The sequence below is a fragment of the Otolemur garnettii genome, unplaced genomic scaffold (assembly GCF_000181295.1).
Source record: "Otolemur garnettii isolate 467f Iridium unplaced genomic scaffold, OtoGar3 scaffold00007, whole genome shotgun sequence".
Lineage (NCBI taxonomy): Eukaryota > Metazoa > Chordata > Mammalia > Primates > Galagidae > Otolemur > Otolemur garnettii.
The window spans coordinates 41,706,901-41,719,102 of NW_003852402.1; positions in this window are offsets into that span (position 1 = coordinate 41,706,901).

Below are 12,202 nucleotides of genomic sequence, written 5' to 3' on the forward strand. Positions count from 1 at the left end.
AGCAATGTGGGACTTGGCTCCCTTAAGACACCCAGGAAGCCGTGGGAACCAGCCTGTTGCTGTTCTCATGTGGTTTGTCTGGAAGAGGCCCACGGATGTGTGACAGTTGGGGGCACTTTGGTGTGGGGTGGGCTGAGTATAGAAGGATGACCTTTCCTAGAAAAAAATCAAAGGATTTGCTGTACGCTGTTAGTATATCTCTGTGGCTTAAGTCACATGTTCATCTTAAGTCCACTTTATTTCGTTCACATGTCTGAAAACTCTCATTATATTGGCCTTGTGTTTCCTGGTCATATGAATTTGGAGACAGTGATCCCTTTCTGTGAAGAATGACCTCATTCTCCTCATGGAAAAATTACTTTGGCATTTGAGCAAATAAGAATTAAATTGAAACCCAAGCCGTGGCTTTTCCACCCAGCAGCTCTTTGGTGTTTTGTTATGGATATTGAGTTATGTTTTTTTCTCTAGGCTCAGGATTACTTTAAGAAAATAATATAAATATTGTTTAAATAAACCCCTTCCTATAAGTATGGGATGAAAACTTGATCACGCTGTGAAAAAAGAATAGATATTTAGTTGACCTTGAAGTTGGTAAATGGCTCTTTACTGCCAGCTAAATTTTCAGCTGGGATTTGAGTCTCAAGAGGTTTTTGTTTTTTGTTTCATAAGAAAGGTTGTGCATATTTTCAAATACTGCCATCGATGGGTCTGCGAGAGCAGAGGGCATTACGGCTCTCATACGATGCTCTTTTGCATATTTGTTGATAATTTTACTTTGATCAGCTGTTTCCCCATCTGGCTTTATTGGGTTAGCCCCTCCGGAACCTGGCTTGGGGAGCATAGAAGGCTCTTCACAGGCCTGCGGGCAGAAAGAATGGAATTTAATTCCTAGGCAAGACCTTTAGTACTGTAGTCCTATTACAGAAAACCTGCTTGCAGCTCCAGGGGCATACAGGTGATACCAGAGAACCTTTAAGAGGAAATTGGGTCTAAGAGGTGAGGCTGACAGCTCCATTTAGTGAGGTTTGAGTGGAGCTAGGCCAGAGGGCTGAATCATACACATATTAAGTTAACATTTTAAATCTAGAATAATTTTCTGTGGATATCAGCTAGCTCAGGCAGCTGTGTAAATTAGTGCAGTATATCATTACCTGTGTTTCACATCTACAGCTCTGAGCATTCTTGTGATTACAGTATAGATCAGTTACAGACAGAACTGGCCTGGCCAATAAAATTGCTGGGCTACGTGCATTGTCTGTGGAATATCCAGTTTAGCTTGGTGCTCTCTGCCCTCCCACTATGAGGTTGGGGTTCCTCAACCTCAACACGCTTGAGGTTTGGGATCAGGAAAAGTGTTTGTTGGAGGGGAGCTGCCTTGTGCATTGCAGAAGTTTAAGCAGCATTCTGGCCTCGATCTTGGAGATGCCAGTAGCACTCCCCACAGTGATGACCCAAAATGTCTCCTTTCCAGCTGAGAACCACTTAAGCAGATTCACATCAACCCCGAGGAAGAAACGTGTATGTGAGTTTGTGTATATGTTAGGTTCATGCACGCACACACACACACACACACACACACAAATGTATTGCTATGGTCTGAGTGTGTCCTCCCTGAATTGAATTAGTGGGAGAAGTGAGGACAGCAAAAAGAGCCCCCAAGGGATGCTGCAGGGCTAAGTGCAGGAGGAGGTATTTGTAGCTTGTGGAGGGCCATCAAGCTCAGAGAACCATGAGATGGGCAAAGACGTCCAAAGCCCAGGCACCTCTGTGCCCGTACTGTACTGTGACATGCAAACAGGTTGCCAAGGGCTATGTGTGGGTAAACCAGTGGCTGCATCTCTGCCCTCCCCTTCTTCCCAGCATCCCCTGCTGGCCATCCCCTCCTTGAAACTGTCTTGTCTAGGCTTCCTCAGCATCAAACTCTGACACAATGACTCCATCATTTGTCTCTTCCCTCTCTATAAGCCTGTAAATAGTGGAGTTTTCCTGATTCTGCTTCTTCATTCTCTCTCTGGCTGGTGTCACCAGGCCCCCAGTGACTCTTCACTGTGTTCTCCAGCCCAGAACTCTTCTGTAAGCCTGGCCTGTATGTTTAATTATCTTAACATCTCCTCCTGGATGTCTAATAGGAACCTCAAAGTTGATGAGGCCCACAGTCATTCAGGTCTTCCCCATGGTGGCCAGCGGACCCATCGATGACTCAGGCCCCATATCTTGGATTTCAATTTCCCTCTTTTCCCCATACTCATGCCAAATCTATCAGAATCTCCCAGTAGTACTACCTCTTAATTATGAAGACTCCTGTCATTCTTCATCAACTCTGCTGTCCTAGCTCTGGTCCAGCACCTCTTGGGTGACCATGTTCCTCCTCCTCTGCCACCTGCAGTCAGTGTCTGTTACAGCATCAGGAGCAGTCACGTGTCCATCATATGGCCCAGTTCTCCCATGGACTCCCATGAGATCAAGAATAAAACCCAGAGCCCTTTACAACACCCGTCAGATGTACAATGTCCAGTTCCTGACTCCCTCTCTAGCTTAATGTCCCTTCACTCTGCCCTGCCCCCATTCCTGCCTCTCCAGCCCAACTTGACCTTCTTCCCAGCCCTGGGAGTGGTATCAGACTCAAGTGCATCTCAGGGCCTCTGCCTGTCTCCCTCTGCCCACACTGCTCCTCCCCAGAGCTTCAGGTGTGCCACCTTCCCTTGCTCAGATCTTAATTGAGGCCTGTACTCCATCATCACTATCCTAGCCTCTTCCTCCTGGTGCTGATCAGTATCATAAGTACCTGGCTTGTGGACATAATTATTGTTCATCTCTCCCCCACAAGAAAGGAAGCTCTGGGAGAGGCTCTGTCTGTTTTCCCAGGGACTGAGAAATAGTAGGTGTTTAATAAACACGTTATCACTTAGCTAACATTTCCACAACACAGTGAGACTCAGCCACATTCTGACCACAAGCTCAGGTGGCTAAAGGGAACTAGTTCAGGGGAAGGTGGATGGTTCAGAAAAAGTTTATTCATGTATTTCATGGGTGCAGGCAGGGGAACAATTGGTCTGAACTATTTTTTTAAGGATACTTTTCATAAATAATCATGGTATTTCAGGCAGGACATGGGCAGATGATCATTAACAGTGTACAACAACTTTCAAACTCCCTTCTTCAATGTTCTACCCAAAATCAGAAAGCCACTATAAAACCCAATGGAGTCTCCATTTGTCCTCTGAACAGGGAAGTTTAGAGTGGGGGCTGACATTTCACATTTAGCATGTTGTTTAGCAACTTTTCACAAGTCAACCTTGACTTTCAGGAAATGACATGAAAATGGCAGAATTTATCTGAAGATCCAACAATCTGCAAATGGAACCGTTGCTCTTTTGAGGGATGCCATCTCAGTGGTATTGAAAAAGTCTAGATTCCTTAACATACTGGTAACCAGTTATTGGGGGGTCAGGTCCCAAGAGGTGACTGGGTTTAAGGGAGTTAAGACTATGCTGAAGGCAGAGGGAGAAAAGGACATAAAAACAAATTAGTTTTTCCATAACACAAGGCATTTGTGCCAAGGTGGCTGTGGGAATCTTTCTTCTTGGGAGCCAAGAGGCAGTCTCTCAAAACCAGAGGGAAAGACATTTTCCCTCATATCAATCTAGCTTTGGAGACATTCTGTTAGTGACATATGCCCCTGCCCCCCCCCACAATAAAATGTTCTGTGTGCTAACAACATAGCTTAAAAAAAAAGTAAGACAAAATTCTGCATTTTTATAAAACTTGATAAAAAATAGTATTTCAAACTGTACAGTCAGTAGAAGTACACAGTTACCAAAAATCACACACTTCATTGGCATCTCCAGCACCGGCAGCTGCCTTCTCTGGGTTTTAGTCTTGCTCTCATGGGAAGCCGTGGGAGAACTGGACCATATGATGGACACGCGACTGCCCCTGATGCTGTAACAGGTGCCAGATTTCATTGGCCTCTCCAGAGCCTTCAGCTTTCTGTTTCTGGTCTCTTCGGCATCTCCATGTTCTGCAGGGTTTTCCCCCTCCTTGCCAGCGTCAGCTTTTTCCCTTTTCCCTTTGGGCACCTTCTCTCCCTCCTTTGCGGGGGCCTTTTTAGGCTTGGGCTCTGGCTTTGGAGGAGCAGTTTAGCAGACAACCTTGCGGATCTTCTCTGCGGTTCGTCCTTTGCCTTGGCTTTATCTCCTTTAGCTTCCCCTTCAGCCTTTCTCTTGGGCATGGTGGCAACGGCGGTGGGACGTAGGCGCTGTACGCCGGGATGCAGCGACGCGCGAGCTTTGGTCGGTCTGGGGGTCGTTCTCGCCTCCTCTTCTTCACACTGCTCCAATGGTCCAAACGCTTTAAGAAACTTTCCTTTAACCCTTGAAGACAGAAACCATCCACAAATTGGGCTGACACTTTGAATGGTCTTTAAGCCTCTGTGTATCGGGTCCTAAGATTTCTCTCTTAGTTAATTTCCATTAGTGTAAATATAAGACTAAATAAATCGTCATTGGCCCAGATTTCCAAAACAATCCCTGTTTTTCCTCCATTTTTTTTTTTTTTTTGGTCCAGACAGAGTCCCGCCCTGTGCCCCTAAGCAGAGTGCAGTGGCTTGGGAGTTCACTGCAACCTCAGACTCCTGGCTTGTGGGCATCCCGCTGCCTCAGCCTGCAGAAGCCGCTGGGATTACAGGTGCCCGGCTGGGTTTTTCCATTGTTTTCATGAGGTGGGGTCTCACTTTCGCTCAGGCGAGTCTTGAACTCCTGAGCTCCAGCGATTCTCGCTCCTCAGTCTCCCACAGTGCTGGGATTACAGGCGTGAGCCACCGCGCCCAGCATTTCTCTCCATTTTTAAAATAGAAAAAACAAAAAAGGAAAACATGGTTCTATTTCCCACTCACCGTATTTCCATAGAGCTACAGGGAGGCAGATTTGGGGAGGGGTACTTCCAGGTTCACTGACTAATGGGTTTGAGTGATGGCAATCTCAGCTAAGTGCCCCTGTTTCTGACCCACTTCTGTCTGTCTGCTCAGGAAACATGTGCTCTTACCTGCTCTCTGCCACCAAGCAATCTGCCTGCCTTGCACAATGCCTGTGGGCACCCAGAGTTGCCAGTGATGGAGGAGGGAGGCCAGACTGCATGGTGGTGGGGTACCGAGGCTACAGAAGTGAGACCTTCCTCAGTCTCACTCTTGCCAGTAATGCACGTGTCTTGATCCTCCCTGGGCTTGGGTTCATATATCTTTGTTAGTGCTCAGTCATGGTCAGGGAAGAATGCTGTTATTTATGTCCCCCACCCCTAAGCTCCAAGTAAGAGGATGGTTCAGTGTCTCATAAACACCAACATGAAAGATGCCAATGGATTTTAATATAACACGTTTTCAAAGTTTTTCTCTGTCCAAATAGAACTTTTAGCCATAAATTCACACTTCCAGATAATTTTGTATAATGACAGCTGATATTACATGAAAGCAGTAAAGTGTTGGTAAAAAGATCCTGAGTTTTGTAATCAATAAGACATGACCATTCACAGCTTGCCTCCGCACAGATAGCTTTGGGGAAGTGAGACCATGGACACGGAGTACTTGCACGTGCCGGGGGAGTCGTGGTGCTGGGTAGAAGCTGGTTTCTCTCTGTCTTCCCTGTTAGCCAGTGTGTTCAGTCCCTCATAAATGTCCATCTAGTACAGTCACAAACATTTGTGTTATCTTTACACCTATTGAATGCTTTTGCATGTACAATTTGATCCCTCCAAATCACTAAGGGAACAAGTGAGGTAGTTGCATGGGCAGGTGTGCTCCTATGTCCCAGCTGAGCAAAGGCTGCTCAGAGGGTTGATTGATTTGCCCACACTCAGTGAAGTCAGGGCTCAAATCAAGTTAGATTCTAAATCTGGGGCTTTTTTCATCATGTGCCATTGTGTCTGAGAAGCATGTTGGCATTTTCTGGCTATTCTGACAGCTAGGGGAATGGAAGAAGATCCAAAGTATGTGTTAGAAAACGTAGATGTGTTTTCTCACATTATTTAAATATTTCTTCCCCATACTAGGTCCTTTCCTTGTTATGTTTTCTTTCTCTAAAAGTTTACTTTCTCCCTGCATCCATTTACTCACATACTCATTCATTAGTTCATGAACATTTCTAGAATCCCTACTATGTGTATCAAGCAGCATAACAGGTGCCGAGGACACACACACACACACAAAGTCAACCCAAGACATGGTCTCTGCCCTCTCAGTGTTACTGGGGAGAAAGATGTGCCCACAGATAATCTTAATACAATGTGTTAGTTTCCACAGGGGAGGAACGGGAGGAAGCAATGCAGCTCAGAGAAAGCAGTGATCAAGGAAAGCTGTGACAGGTGGCCTCATACCCGGCACTGACGAGGAGAAAGACCTGGCTGCTGCTTCTGAGCCCGTCTCTCGGCTGTGAAGGTGCTCACGTCAGTCCCTCCCTCCTATGGCTTGTTAGTGTGTAGTAAGCCCTCGATAAATGCTATTACCATCATCCATCATCTCACTCAGCAAAAAGCCATTTCATTTTATAAATTGGATCTCACATAGGAAAATACGATTAAACAAAATACCTTTGAATTCTTTACATGTTGGTTTCAGAAATTTGCTTAAAAGGGTACATGCATTTGATCCCAAATTCTGGATGACACTAAGGAGAATAATCTTTACATTTTATTTATAAAAGTTTGAAAGAAACATGTTACTGACCTCTTCATCCTCTTTCTTCTATTGCTTATGGCAGGTGACATGAAAATGGAGGCTTTCTAATTTCCTGTCCAGAAATTCTGCCGTTCTGCTCGGAGTGCTGTTGGTATGCCTGAGGCAGTTAATCAGTGTTATTATTTTTTTTCTTCTAATTTTTGTGATCTGCCTGACTCTTACTAAGTTCTGCCCCTTCCTCCTGGACATTTACACATTTAACTGCAATGGGAAAAGACTCGGGAGTCCCAGGGATTTCTCACTCAGGAGGGTCAACATATAAAGGTGCTCAACCCTCAAAAGCAAGCTTGGTTCACAGGCCACATGGCCTCTCAGGGCGGTCCACCTCTGAAAGTCCTGATGTTATCTTAGGCATTTGTGAAAGGAAACTTTCTGTTAACCCTATTTATATATTTATCACTCTATTTGTTTCTGCTTTCTTAAGTTGCCTCCGTAGAGCAGGGTATATGCACTGGACGTGTGTGTATGTGCCATAGAAGACGTTCTGGGGAATCTTGCTGATTTCATGATGCTTAGTAGCCAGGGAGGGATGAAATGACAAACTCAACTAAGATTCCCGAGAAAAATGAAGACCAGAGTTGCTTTGTTATGTCTTTTCTGGGAATTGGGATTCAGAAAAGAACAGGGACACTAAAAGTCAGAAATATTGTACAATCACACTTTTCCTGATCCAAGCACATCAGAGTTCATCTAGTTAGCAGTGAGCAGAGCTGCCTACTGAGTTCCTTAATTCCAACACCAGGCTGCTCTGTCAGGCATGCCTTTCCCGGGAATTCATATATCACGTGACTTTGCTTCCTCTCTTGGGTGAGTGTTTTATTGCAGAGCAGGGTAGAGTTTTCACTGGTCTTGCAAATTTCCCCCGATTTGTTCCCTTAATCATCAAATATGAGACACTCTCTATTGCCTGGGGAGGACTTTTAATTATCTATAGTCCTTGAGTAGTTAATGTCCATTCTGATCCCAGGCCTAAAGTGCCCCTGTTTCTGATGTCACCTTGTGGAAACACAGCTCTGAGTGGCAATGGGGATGTTGGAGGTTATGGAGTTCGATCCCTTCTGGTGTAAATGACCAAACTAGGGACTGAAGAGGTTTCACAACTTTCCAACATTATGTGGCCAGATAATAGAAAGGTTAGCACTGTAACAATTAAAACCAGAGGCCATATCTTGATGAGGAAAACCAGTCATGGGATTGGGCAGATTTTGGAGGCAGAGATATAGCCATTCAGGGCAGGGTGAGGAGGGAGGCTACTTACCCCCCTTGGGCTTCACTGCCTTCTCTACAAAATGTGCTAACAATGGCCTCACAGGATGGTTGATAACTGAATGTGGTTGTGCACTTGGCAGAATGTCTGGTATGTGGGGTGTGCTAAACAAATAGATTTTGTAAATTTCCTTTGCACTTTGTACCACTGGTTTAAAAATAAGACATTAGCTCCATTTTATCATATTTCAATCGGAACTCACTGCCCTCTACTAACCATGTCAGCTCAAACCTGTTTCAGAAGGAATCTGGATTGTGGTCATGAGTTAGCCCTGACACCCCCAGGCTCTTACTGTCCTGGTTTAGAAAGCCCGCAGAGAGCCTTGTTCACATTCTGGCTGCAGCTTCACCCTCAAACCTTCCTTCAGTCTGTCCCTTAACCTGCCTGCCACACCCCTGCCTGGCTGCCAGGCTGATCAAAGTGTCCGTTTCCCTCCCTTCTGAATGTCCCTGACATTCCAGTCCACATCTCACCTTGGGATCTTTGGCTGGAGCTGCAACCCAGAGCAAGCTCGAGCCAGTCATTTCCTCTGGGCTCAGAGGAGTCCCCCAGGAAAGGTTGCTGAGGCGAGTAGTCCCGTATGCACCCTCAGGGGCCACACATTTCTTTGCATATCTGCTAGTCCCAGGCAGAACTAGGGCCCTGGAAACAGAGTGCTGGAGGGAGGGGATGTTTCATGATCACTCTGGGACACAGGACTCCCATCTCCCTAGTGTTACTCTGCTCTGTGAAAGAATGTGAATAGTCAGGTTCCTACCTACCTGGGTCATGTGGGCACCTGGGGTTTCTCTCTTATGATCTAGTAGAGATTGATGTCCAGTGGGAGTCTCTGTAGATACCCTCAGATGGTCTGGCCGGGTTCTGACCTCTGCTCTGCTCCTGTTTCCATTTCTAGAGATGGAGTAGGGATTGCGGGGGGGGGGGGGGGTTCTTGCTTCTTCCCTAGCAGCTGGCTTTAGTGATGTACTTACTGTACCCTTATGGGGTGGTTTAGGGGTTGTGCCCAGCCTGATTCCCCAATGTGATCACCTTGTGATCCCATATGGCTTGGCCTTAGAGAAATGACCTGCCTCTGTGGTCCTTCTTACTGCTTTGGAATTCGTCTTTGACCATCAGCTGTTGAGGTCAAAAAATTATTTTCATGGTGTCGACCTGGAGATTTGCCAAAAGTTCTTGTAAGTGCTGAGTATCCAATACATAGGCTTTTCGTGAGTTTTGCTCAATTAGTGTAAATGACAGTGAACCCTACAAAATGTTACAAAATTATTCCAATTTTCTTTTATCAAAATAATAAAAATGTTACAGATTAACTTTTAATAGTTTTAACGAGCCTCACAGTGGAGGGTCATATGTTTGAACAGAAGGAAGTCAGTAAGATCTTACGTTGCTTTTCAGCTCTAATGCTAGTGGCTGGCATATTGGAGGAGCAGCAGCCCGGTTCAGCTTTCTGAGCCTCCGTCTTGACCCTGGCTCTCCAGCTGAATCACTTGCATCATACAGATCGAGATTGCTTATCACTTTTGGAGACTCTTGCTTTTCTCCTCCTCAGTATCTCTGGCCAGGATTATGGGGGAGACTGGCATTGCTTTGCTGAAATTCCAATGAGGCAATGTCTTATAAAATTGACCATTCCAGATACACCATTAAAACCTGTATAGTAAAAGAAAGGTAGAGTTACAGGATTTTTAAAAACCACTGCAATTCACAATTCTCCTCTGGCACTGAACTCTTCTTAACCTTCATCTTCTTCCTCCCTTTCCCCCAGTTGGTGGGAATATTAAGACTAGGACTTCAGTTTATAAACCCGCATTGGCCAGCTATTCTATAGGGTGGCCAAAAATATGTAAGGGGAAAAGGCAGCCATTTCTTTTCCTCTTTTTGATTGGTTTACAATTACTCCAGATTCATATGAGTACATTGTTTAAACTTGCTTTTCCAAAGTCCCATTAATCTTTGCTATTGGTTCATCTCCTGCTTCCAAATATGATCTCACCCCCAAGTGCTGCCCACCGGTTAGCAACACTATTTTCTTTACTCAATCCAAGAAAATCAGCATGGAAGATGGCTGAGTTGGTACTTGTTTAGAAGCTTTTCAAAGTGAGTCATTGGAGTGTGGGGATTTGATGTGGACTAGTGGCCAAGTAATTATCTGACATTTAGTGTCAGAACTCAGGTGCTGGTAAGGACAGCCAATGCTCGGGTTCGTGTACTCATCATTTGGAAATTTTCAACATTGTGTACCCTTGTTCCTATTTCTTAATTGTTTCTGTATATTTCTCTTCCCAGTTATTTCAAAAATGATAATGGGAGTAAGATTCAAAGCTATGAACTGAGGACTGAACGAAGTCATAATTTTTCTTTTCTTTTTTTATTGTTGGGGATCCATTGAGGGTACAAGAAACCAGGTTACACTGATTGAATTTGTGAGGTAAAGTCCCTCTTCCAATCGTGTCTTTCCCCCAGAAGGTGTGACACACGCTAAGACCCCACCTCCTCCCTCCTTCTCTCTTTCTGCTTTTCCTTTCCCCCCCTCCCTTCTTCTTTCTCTCTCTGTTCTCCCCTTCCCTCACCCCACCATGTCATTAATTGTCCTCATATCAAAATTGAGTAGGATTCACACTTCTCCATTCTTGTGATGCTTTACTAAGAATAATGTGTTCCATTTCCATCTAGGTTAATACAAAGACTATAGTCTCCATTTTTTTAAAGGCTGAATAGTATTCCATGGTGTACATAAACCATAGCTTATTAATCCATTCCTGGGTTGGTGGGCATTTAGGCTGTTTCCACATTTTGGCGATTGTAAATTAAGCTGTAATAAACAGTCTAGTGAAAGTGTCCTTGTGATAAAACGACTGCCCAGTAATGGGATTGCAGGATCAAATGGGAGATCAAGCTGGACTTCTTTGAAGATTCTCCATACTTCCTTCCAAAAAGGTGGTATTAGTTTGCAGTTCCACCAGCAGTGTAAAAGTGTTCCCTTCTCTCCACATCCACACCAGCATCTGCAGTTTTGAGATTTTGTGATGTGGGCCATTCTTGCTGGGGTTAGATGATATCTCAGGGTGGTTTTGATTTGCATTTCTCTAATAATTAGGGATGATGAGCATTTTTTCATGTTTGCTAGCCATTCGTCTGTCTTCTTTAGAGAAGGTTCTATTCATATCTCTTGTCCATTGATATATGGGATTATTGGCTTTATTCATGTGGATTAATTTGGGTTCTCTATAGATCCTAGTTATCAAGCTTTTATCTGATTCAAAATATGCAAATATCCTTTCCCATTGTGTAGGTTGTCTATTTGCTTTGGTTGTCTCCTTAGCTGTACAGAAGCTTTTAAGTTTAATTAAGTCCCATTTGTTTATTTTTGTTATTGTTGCAATTGCCATGGCAGTCTTTGTCATGAAGTCTTTCCCCAGCCCAATATGTTCCAGTGTTTTTCCTGTGCTTTCTTTGAGGATTTGTATTATTTCATGCCTTAAATTTAAGTCCTTTATCCACCTTGAATCAATTTTTGGGAGTGGAGAAAGGTGTGGGTCCAGTTTCAGTCTTTTACATGTGGATATTCAGTTCTCCCAGCACCATTTATTGAATAGGGAGTCTTTCCCCCAAGTTATGTTCTTGTTTGGTTTATCAAAGATTAAGTGATTGTAAGATGTTAGTTTCATTTCCTGGTTTCCTATTTGATTCCAAATGTCTATGTCTCGGTTTTTGTGACAGTACCATGCTGTCTTGACCACTATGGCTTTGTAGTATAGCATAAAATCTGGTATGCTGATGCCCCTGCCTTTGTTTTTATTACTAAGAACTGCCTTAGCTGTATGGGTTTTTTTCTGGTTCCATACAAAATGTAGAATCATTTTTTCCAAGTCTTGAAAGTATGATGTTGGTATTTTAATAGGGATGGCATTGAATTTGTAGAATGCTTTGGGAAGTATAGACATTTTAACAATGGTGATTTTTCCCAGCTATGAGCATGATATGTTCTTCTATTTGTTAATATCCTCTGCTGTTTCCTTTCGTAGGGTTTCATAATTTCCTTAATAAAGGTCCTTCACCTCTTATGTTAGGTATACTCCTAGGTATTTCATTTTCTTTGAAGCTATGGTGAAGGGAGTTGTGTCTTTAATTAGCCTCTCATCTTGACAATTATTTCTGTATACAAAGGCTACTGACTTGTGGACATTATTGTATTTTTTTTTTTTTTT